At 36.3% G+C, this 9733-nt stretch overlaps 1 non-coding gene across 1 annotated transcript; it reads left to right on the top strand.

The window, feature by feature from the left end:
* Positions 1-485: 485 nt before the first annotated feature.
* Positions 486-555, top strand: trnag-ccc (transfer RNA glycine (anticodon CCC)). Its single transcript has one exon. It is a non-coding gene; the product is annotated as a tRNA-Gly (tRNA).
* The last annotated feature ends 9178 nt before the right edge of the window (positions 556-9733 follow it).

Here is a 9733-nt window from a genome sequence, read left to right as displayed (position 1 = left end):
AGCGAACAGCTGGCAGGCAGCTGTGAGAAGAAGTGCGAGTCATGGTCGATTCTTTTGAACAGTTCATTTCAAAGAACTGGTTTAAAAGAGCGGTTCTGTTATTCATTACGTCATCACATCACCTGACACCCCAGCGTGACATGCTCTAAAAAGTTATACTAAGATCAACTTATGGATGGGTAATATACATGGACAATATATCGTTTCTTCTCACCGGACGTGCATGAATGTGACGGTTCTCGGTTTAATGGATCAGTTCATTCGAGAGCCCGATTCGTGAACAAATGTTTCCAGACTTGTTTGGTGAATCGGTTCAATCCACGATATCGCAGTACCGGTTGTGGGAATGTCAGGTTCAAAAATTCTCTCATGTAAACGAAATAAGTATCCTAAATAATGTTACGAGGGCGTAAGGCTTTAAAAGTATTTTATCATAACGTTTCAGATAAGTTGTGGAGGGTGGGCTTTTGCGTGGAGATACACAGGCGCCGCTGGTGTAGTGGTATCATGCAAGATTCCCATTCTTGCGACCCGGGTTCGATTCCCGGCGGCGCACTTCTGTTTTAAAGTAGAGTAACTGAAAGTTACATGACTGAAAATTCGCACAGCTTGTTTGTGACTGCATTGGCGCAAACTGTCTTTGCTGTATGAAAAATGCATTTATAGAAGTAGGCTACAGTCATGTCTTGATTACCATGAAGTCATAACAACCTTCATAATAATAATAATGAGTAAAATGTATTAGTTGTGTTTAGATGGAGTTTATAGCACAAAACACCAAAAAATGTAATGTCAATGCAATTATTCTGTGTAACTACTGTATGTTCATGCAGAATCAGCAGATATAATAAAAGTTTTACTTTTGTAAAATGAGTAAACTAAAACAAACAGCAATACTGTTGATGACAATTAAATATGCACACAGTTTATAAGTGTATAAAATAGCTATTAAATGGTGCTCTGGCTGTCAGAAACAATCTTAAAACAGTATAGCACACACTGAATTATATACGACATGTAAAATACAAATAATAATTACTTACAAACAAAAAGTTGACTAAATACAGATTTAAGAGTATTGACCTGTTTTTATACAGTCGGTATTGACACTATTCACAGTAAACATATGCATTAAACTAAGCTATTTATTTTGCACACCATATGGGGTCAAAAATTCTGATACCACAAGTCAATATACGATTGTATTTTTATAATTATATTCCACTTACATCATTACACTTCTTACATCAGAATTTCATGTCTTGAAATCCAAAACAGATTTTGTCTTTATTTACAGGTTTAATTGGGATTATAAATCACAGATCGGCTATTCAGTGTGGTCTCAGACTTTTGGTCCCCACTGAAATAGTTTTGGATACAACCCAGATCAGAAATAGCAGCAACATATTTGTATATATGTGTTTATTTTAGTAAAGTAGTAACAATGGTCATTTATTGTCTCGTTAGGTCCTCTAGATGGCACACAGCACCATCAGTTGGACAAGTCTTTAGATGAGACAAGCTGCTGTAGGATGTAAGGATTGAGGCCAGTAGGGGTCTCATTTTCTGTCACGTGGCTAGGAAATGCACCTGCTGCACGCATGATCCCCAACCTAAGGTGTGTTCATATACATTTATACAAAGGTATATATATATATATATATAATATATTATATATATATATAATATATATATATATATATATATATATATTATATATATATTAAATAATTAAAGATGAGAAACCAAAAATACAATATGCTGACAAAAAAAAAAAGTTTATTTGTTTTAGTGGTTCAAATATGTTTTATACTTTATTAGTAATTGTAATAATTATGTAATTAAATTTATATTAAGATCATGTATAATTCTACAATTGTAAGCTTAAAATATGCTTTATGATATTCTACCAGAACCCACATAAGATCAGAAAAAGTATTTTCTTTAATGTGTAAGAGGAGCATAAAATGTATGTTGTGTAAGCCAAATGTGATGTGACTTCTATTCTATTGATATTTATAGCCTTATGTGCACTAGCTTATAGTTTTACTATGTGATTTAATTTAACAACTGTGACTTTAATCAATATAGCAACAATAGTAGGAGCACATGCTCAAGACTATGGAGAGAGAGAGAGAGAGAGAGAGAGAGAGAGAGAGAGAGAGAGGTAAGTATAGTAATAGGTGATAGGTGTGTTGCGATTTATTTCAATTAAGAGTAACAGAAATCCATGGGAGGGACACACTAGGGTGTATGCTTGTGTGTGTGTGTGTGTTTATTCTGAGCTACTTCACATCTCATGGCCACTTAACCTTCAGTGCTCTTTCGTATGTTCAGTGGTGTCTGTTACACACACTCAAGCCTGAACAAATGGAAGTGACCTTTCAGCTTTGTACATGCCATTTATTGTATCTGCCATATGGCTCCATTTGATTGTCAACTCAATATGCCCACTAGGGTGCTGCAAGACATTTATAAGCGGCTGCAAAAAAAATAAATAAAGTACATTAAATAATAGTAAGTAATTCTATGTTAAATGTGATCATTGATAATAATCAGAAAACTTGAGAAGTAAATCAGCATATAAGAATCAATTCTTGAAGAATCATGTGACATGAAGACTTGAATAATGGTGCTAAAAAATTCTTTGCATGACAGCAATAAATTACATTTAAAATTATTACAATAGAAAACTGGTATTTTAAATTTTACAATATTACCATTTTACTGTATTTTTTTATCAAATAAATGCACTCTTAGAAGACATGTAAATGTCATGTGGCCAAAAACATCATTGTATAAGTGCAACATATACGTATAAGCCTAGTGTATAATTCTTCTCTTGAGGTCATCGTGTGAGACGGTCAATCTGTGTGATGCTAAAAGGGCAGATGAAATCTTTTTAAAAACTCTTTCATCCTTTTGTCATGTCATGGTGTGTCAAATGTGCCAATTACTGGCTGGAACGACACAAGGGAAAAAACCTTCTGCTCTCCACCAGCAGCCTGAAGCTGAAGCTTGTTTCGGTGTGTGTTTGTGTGTTCTTTTTGTGTGATGGTGGCTAGACATGTTTAGACATCTTTTTAGTAATGTGCAAAGGTAAGTGTGCACATATGTTTTTATATTACTCAGATATGTGCCCTAAGTTTGGGCATGGTTCACACTGGTAAGATCAAGCTTGTCCACAGCAGAAACACATTCTAATCCTAACACTGAGAATTTGATCTACAAGTTTTAATCAGTTGATCAAGCAAATGGCTATATGTTTTAACATTTTTGAAGAGATGCGAGTGGTGGTTTGTGTAAAACCTGCTGCCATGATGATAGGATGTAGTGTGTGATTACTAAAGTGTTGTTAGGGTGTTAATTGCTGGTCCAATATTCTGGTCTTTGGATATGACTCAAGTCCCTACTACAAAATTTGTCTATGTGATTTGTTTTTTTTATTAATTTATTTATTTTATACAGTACAGACCAAAAGTTTGGACACACCTTCTCATTCAAAGAGTTTTTATTTTATTTTCTTTATTTTCATGACTATGAAAATTGTAGAGTCACACTGAAGGCATCAAGGGCTATTTGAGCAAGAAGGAGAGTGATGGGGTGCTGCGCCAGATGACCTGGCCTCCACAGTCACCGGACCTGAACCCAATCGAGATGGTTTAGGGGTGAGCTGGACCGCAGACAGAAGGCAAAAGGGTCAACAAGTGCTAAGCATCTCTCGGGGAACTCCTTCAAGACTGTTGGAAGACCATTTCAGGTGACTACCTCTTGAAGCTCATCAAGAGAATGCCAAGAGTGTGCAAAGCAGTAATCAAAGCAAAAGGTGGCTACTTTGAAGAACCTACAATATGACATATTTTCAGTTGTTTCACACTTTTTTGTTATGTTTATAATTCCATATATAATTCCACATGTGTTAATTCATAGTTGTGATGCCTTCAGTGTGGAGCTACAATTTTCATAGTCATGCAAATAAAGAAAACTCTTTGAATGAGAAGGTGTGTCCAAACTTTTGGTCTGTACTGTACTTATACATACTTATGGATTTCAAGGTGAAAATAACAACAAAATAATACAACTTTGTGAACCTGGCTTTATCCAGTGTTTACATTTCTATTCTGGAAGTGTACACAAATATTGCTTATTTGGCTCAGTTGCATATTAAACATTTCAGAAAACTTGTAAAACAGAACAATTGTCTTAATGTACTACGACTAATCAATAGGGGAAGTGAGGCATTATCTGTTAAAATGTCAGCTTATTCACCTGTGGTTTATTGCTTTAATAACCTGTTCCTTGTTGTCTGAGGTGACCTGCAGTGAAAGTGAACCATACTGTTGTCCAACTTGTTAGAGACTCTGAACTTTTGAATGGTTTGAGATGCACGAGGGAAGATTCCTCTGCGTTTAGGACGAGCGCGGGTGGGGAAGAATGCCTCCATTGAGACCCCGAGCTTCAGCACAGCCTCTCTCTGAGGTGTTTAAGACCAGAGAAGGATTAGAGAACAAAAAGATCCTTCTCTGTCATCAAAGAGGATCTTCTCCGGGACTCATCAAACCGCTCTCCACGCCTGCCCGCAGGTCTGAGCGATGGCGAGAGAGAGGAGCAGAGTTATAGAGACAGAGGAGGGGTGCAGATTTCAAAGGTAATCTTTAACTCTAAGCCCGACAGACTGGCTGAAACAGACTCCCTCCTCCCAGTCTGAGCCAGCATGTTGTCCATCCCTCCCAGTGGGTTCGCCGCTCCCCCAGTCGCCTGTATTCTTCCTGCCCTTTTGTTCCGAGGGCACTGAAGTGGCTGTATTCATGGCTGGGCCGAGCCGTGGAGAGAGGAGGATCTTGAGTGACCTCGAAAGGGGTTGACTTTAATTCGAGACCTCTAAGTCTCTTCCTAAAACAACACTCCCTTGAAACAAATACCTGCTTTGTTCCGGCATCTCTTTCAGGACCGCGGTCGGCAGGATATTAACACAAAAAGAGGGCCGTCCAGGAGAGAGCGGCCGCTGTGGTCAACCGACATGATCCCAAAACAGATATGGCTTGTGTTGGCGTATGTAGATGACCTTCTCTGAAAGTCCATGCATAAGGAGCACACTTTGTTTGATTAAACTCCCCTCGGATGACATGGGCAAATGTCTTTTGAAGCCTGGATTGTTGATAGTTAGCTTTTGTAAAAGATTCAGAGGCATTATCAATGGTTTTATGGTTTAGTCTTGTTTAGTGCGTACATGAGAATAGCCTGCTGTTTTGTGCTGGACTAAACCGCTTCTCTTTCATGCACTTTTTGCTTAGACAAGACATTTATTTATGCATCTAAAAGGACAGTGAAACAGTGAAACCTACAGTAGATTTATTTGATCAAATGATAGCAACACCAAGGTTATGGGTTTGATACCCAGTGAATATACAGTGTACGTACGTAATGATAATTTTTGATACATATATTACTGTTCAAAAGTTTTTTAAAGTTTCTTATGCTCACCTAGGGTACATTTATTTGAACAAAAATATAGTAATTTTGTGAAATATTGTGACAATTTAAAGTAATTGTTTTCTGTTTTTTTTTCAAAAATCATTTATTATCATGATCAATGTTGAAAACAGTTGTGCTGCTTAATATTTTTGTGGAAACTGGAATACATTTTTGTCAAGATTCTTTGATAAATAAAAGTTAAAAAGAACAGCACTTATTTGAAATAGAATTATTTAGTAATATTATATAACCCTTTACTGTGACTTTTAACTCTTTGGATCAAGTACCCTTACAATGTAAAATTACTACTACTAATAATAATAAAAAAACAACCAATCAGTTTTATAAGTAGTGTTTGGTTTTTAGTGTGTTATGGAACATCGAATATACATTGCAGCCAACACGCTTTTAGCTAGATGGTTGCTGGTCATGGGCCATCAACACTGTGCCCTTGAGCAAGACAATTAGCCTCATGGGGATTGTGTCTATATAGTACTGATCTACTCTGAAGAAAGGCTTCAGCTAAGTGGCTATACTTGCTTATACATCTTTTTACATTTTGAGGTGGACAGTACAGCACAAAGACAATTCTGTGATTGTTCACTATCAAGCACATACTGTTCTTAAAAGGATAGTTCACTCAAAAATAAAAGTCTTTCATTTACTCACCCTCATGTCTTCCACGTCATGTATGCATTTGTATTTTTATTTTTTGCTGAACATAAAACAGTCTCATTTACAATTGAATTACTATATATTTTTTATCAAAATAATGGAATTCAATGGGACTCAAAACTGTTTGGTTACCAACATTCTTCAAATTGGAGGTCAATGGGAACCAATGCTGTTTGGTTAACAGCTTTTTTCAAAATGTAAGTCAACAGGGACTGAAGGCGTCTGGTTACAAACTCTCTTAAAAATTGAAGTCAGTGAGAACTGAAACTATTTGGTTTCCAAAACACTTCAAAATGGAAGTAAATGGGAACCAGCACTTTGGTTACCAGCTTTTTTTCAAAATGGAAGTCAATGAAAACTGAAACTCTTTGGTTGCCAAAATAGTTCAAAGTGGAAATCAATTTTTGGATGAACTATCCCTTTAAAACAGATTATTGGCTTATGCGGAAATTACTTGCATTATCACTAAACTGATTTCATGTTTAAGTGCTGTACATCCCCATGCAAAAATTGAGCTTAAATCAATATAATCCATTAGACATTTGAAAAACACTCCACAACTTGTGATACTGACAGGAACTACCCTCCTCTCTTTGAACTTGTGAGGACCTCAATAGCTTCTTAATGGAGTGTGTGTGTGTGTGTGTGTGTGTGTCTGTGTATGTGGGTGTGTGTATGTGTGTGCATGCATCTGTGCGTGTGTGTTTGTATGTAAATAACTTTCTAATCAAATGTGCAAAATGGATGGAAAAATGTGCTATGGATGGAACGGTTCTGTTTTTGAAATATGCATGTCAAATTTGATGATTACTGGCAGAAAAATACAAACTGGACATGCATTTTGTTCTGTATCATGTTGAAGCTTTAGCTTCAGTCTGAAAATTATCTGTTAACCTCTGACATATAAAGATGTATGGCACAGTAGTCTCAGTTAAGTTTCTAATTAAATGTGATGTGTTTCAGGAAAATATCTATGTGAAAAGACAAGCATTGTTTATTTGGGAGCGTGTGAGAGATGTTTGCAGTGAGAGATCATCCCAGCATGAGGCTCTTTATAAAACACAGATTGTCCCTTACAATGCCTTTCTCTGCCCTCTTGAAGGAGCGTTGAAGGGGTAAAGCACAGGACACAGAGATTCACAATCTAATATGATCCAGACATTAAGACACTAAACTGATACATTTGTGCCTTTGTGCAGTTGATGGGGAATGTTGACTGGATTGTTTTGGTCTAGAAAAGACAAATGTATTTAGACAGTTGAGTTTTGTGTGTGTGTGTGTGTGTGGTGTCATTTGGAAATCAAGTAAAGACTTAGCATGAACATTTACTTACCCTGTAACTAATTAAGAAAACAGACTCCCACACAAACTAGGCTATACAGGTAGGTAATAAGCATTTTTAATACAGGTCTTATTAAGAGGTCCTGCTTAGTTTTAATATATAGTTTTAAGTCATTTAAGAAAACAAAGGTTTAATCAGGAACAGTGTATTAAATTGATGACAATAAAATGACAATAAAGACTTTGTTACAGAAATTAAATGTAATAAATTATATACCACAATATGTTATACCAATAGGTTATATTTTATATTATTGTATTCTATATACCGTATCAAGGTCTAGGTCCCACTTTACAAACTAAGCTACAACGTTACATTTTAAGACCTCAAGGTGGCGTTGTTGACTTTAAACTGTTAACGAATATAAATGCAGAGAGAAAAAAACTACCTTTTTGGAGTTTGTTGACAGTGTTAGATATCAGTTTATGAAATGATTACTGGTAGATATTATGATTACTTGTAAATGCACTCTGTTTCCCTCAACTTTAAATGCAATACAATCCTAACTTAGAATCCACCTGTTGAACTTTTAAGACTTTTCTGGTCAAATGAACGGAAAGGCAGAGAAATATTAGCGATCTAACTGTCACGTGATCGCAGGATGGCAGTCGGGAGGTGTTGAGCGCGCAGGAGCTGTCCGACAGCAGCGGTGCTGAAATCACACACAGGTCGCTAATTATCTCCACTCACAGATCCCAAAACACTAGCGCTTACGGCTTACCTTAACATAGCTGTTGCACGTTTGTGTGAACTAAGTAAATAAGAAACAACTAGTTTCAGTGCACTTCTCCACGAGAAACTTCCATATGTGTGTATGAAGGTGACAACATTAACTGGTGTTCATTCTGTTCATCTCCGGTAAGTATTGGTTGGTTAACTTTCGCTCTTTGTTGATGTATTAAATGAAAAAAAGAAGAAAAAAAAAACGGTAGCCCACAAATATATATATTGCCATAACATTTTGTTTTAATTCAGCCTTGATTAACATAATTTTCGTTTTTGTTTCGTACACCCTCTGGTGGACAGATGTATATCGCAAGTTAAAAGTCTGAGAGCTTGCATTTTCCCATCTCTCAGGCTTACCACCTGCTGAGAGGAGCGCTACTGGTTGCCGTGATCACCTGAGAGCGATAATGCCGGAGCACTGGCCCCGGGGCCAAGGTTCACCACGGGGGCAATAAACTCCCTGTCCTCCTGCCATCATGTAAAGACATTACTGTGCCCCGCGGCCCTCACTACAAACGCTTCATTTCCAAAGGTTCTCTGCCTCTTACTGGGTCACTTTATTTACCCTGTGTCATGCAAAATTCTTAATTTCGTTTGAATCCCAGCGCTACTGTATTGCCTTGAGTTACATTATTTACCACCTTTTAATTAGTACCATCAAACACTTCACGGTTTACAGTGGCTCAGTGTGACATTAGTCGACACTGTTAAACTCATTAGCAAAAATTGATAAGGGGTAAAAGGTGAGATAGTTGGCACTTTCATCAGCCAGAAATGTATAATCTTACAAAGAGCCGGTAGAAAATAAAAAAATAAAAAAATAAAACACAACTAAAAAAAAAACTTAATTGCAATAGTTTTTTATTTAATTTAATTAATTATTATTGTTTTAACTAATTGATATTTCATTTAGTAAATGGGGGGGAGGGGGGTAAATCTATAAAATAATAATAACAAATAAATGCATGAACAAATGAATAGTCAAACAAACAAACAAATCTCATCTCAAAATTGTTGGCCATTCTTGTAAGTGTTGCTGTGAGCTGAACTCTAAACATGAGAAGGAAACTGCTAATAACCATCCCTTTATAGTTATTCTAATGAGCTGGGGGAGTGAATAAAGTCATCACAACAGCAAGACTCCATTGTGAAGAGAAGTATTATTGAGTAGTTTGTCACTTTACTGTAAGAGCGATGTGTTTCCCACAGTAGTTCGAGCGGTAAATATTTACTTAAGCATTACACAGCGAGTTGGGATGTTTTACATGAGTTAAATACATAGTTCGAGCTGTTTCCATAAGCTGCGTGTTATTTCATATGTATATCTGCAAAGCAAAGTTTTTGGGTGTATCTGACATTCAGTAAATATAATTTTATATTAAAATGTAGAAGAACGGGTTGGTATATTTCAGGAGGACTGTTAGTTGCACCGTTGACTATTTAATCACTTTTAACTTTGCATTTAAAATGTTTGTTAGTAACAAATGGAATCAAAAAGTCCATGTGTCTCAATTG

Source organism: Carassius auratus, unplaced genomic scaffold (assembly GCF_003368295.1).
Source record: "Carassius auratus strain Wakin unplaced genomic scaffold, ASM336829v1 scaf_tig00039552, whole genome shotgun sequence".
Lineage (NCBI taxonomy): Eukaryota > Metazoa > Chordata > Actinopteri > Cypriniformes > Cyprinidae > Carassius > Carassius auratus.
This window is presented reverse-complemented; position numbering and strand designations above follow the sequence as displayed.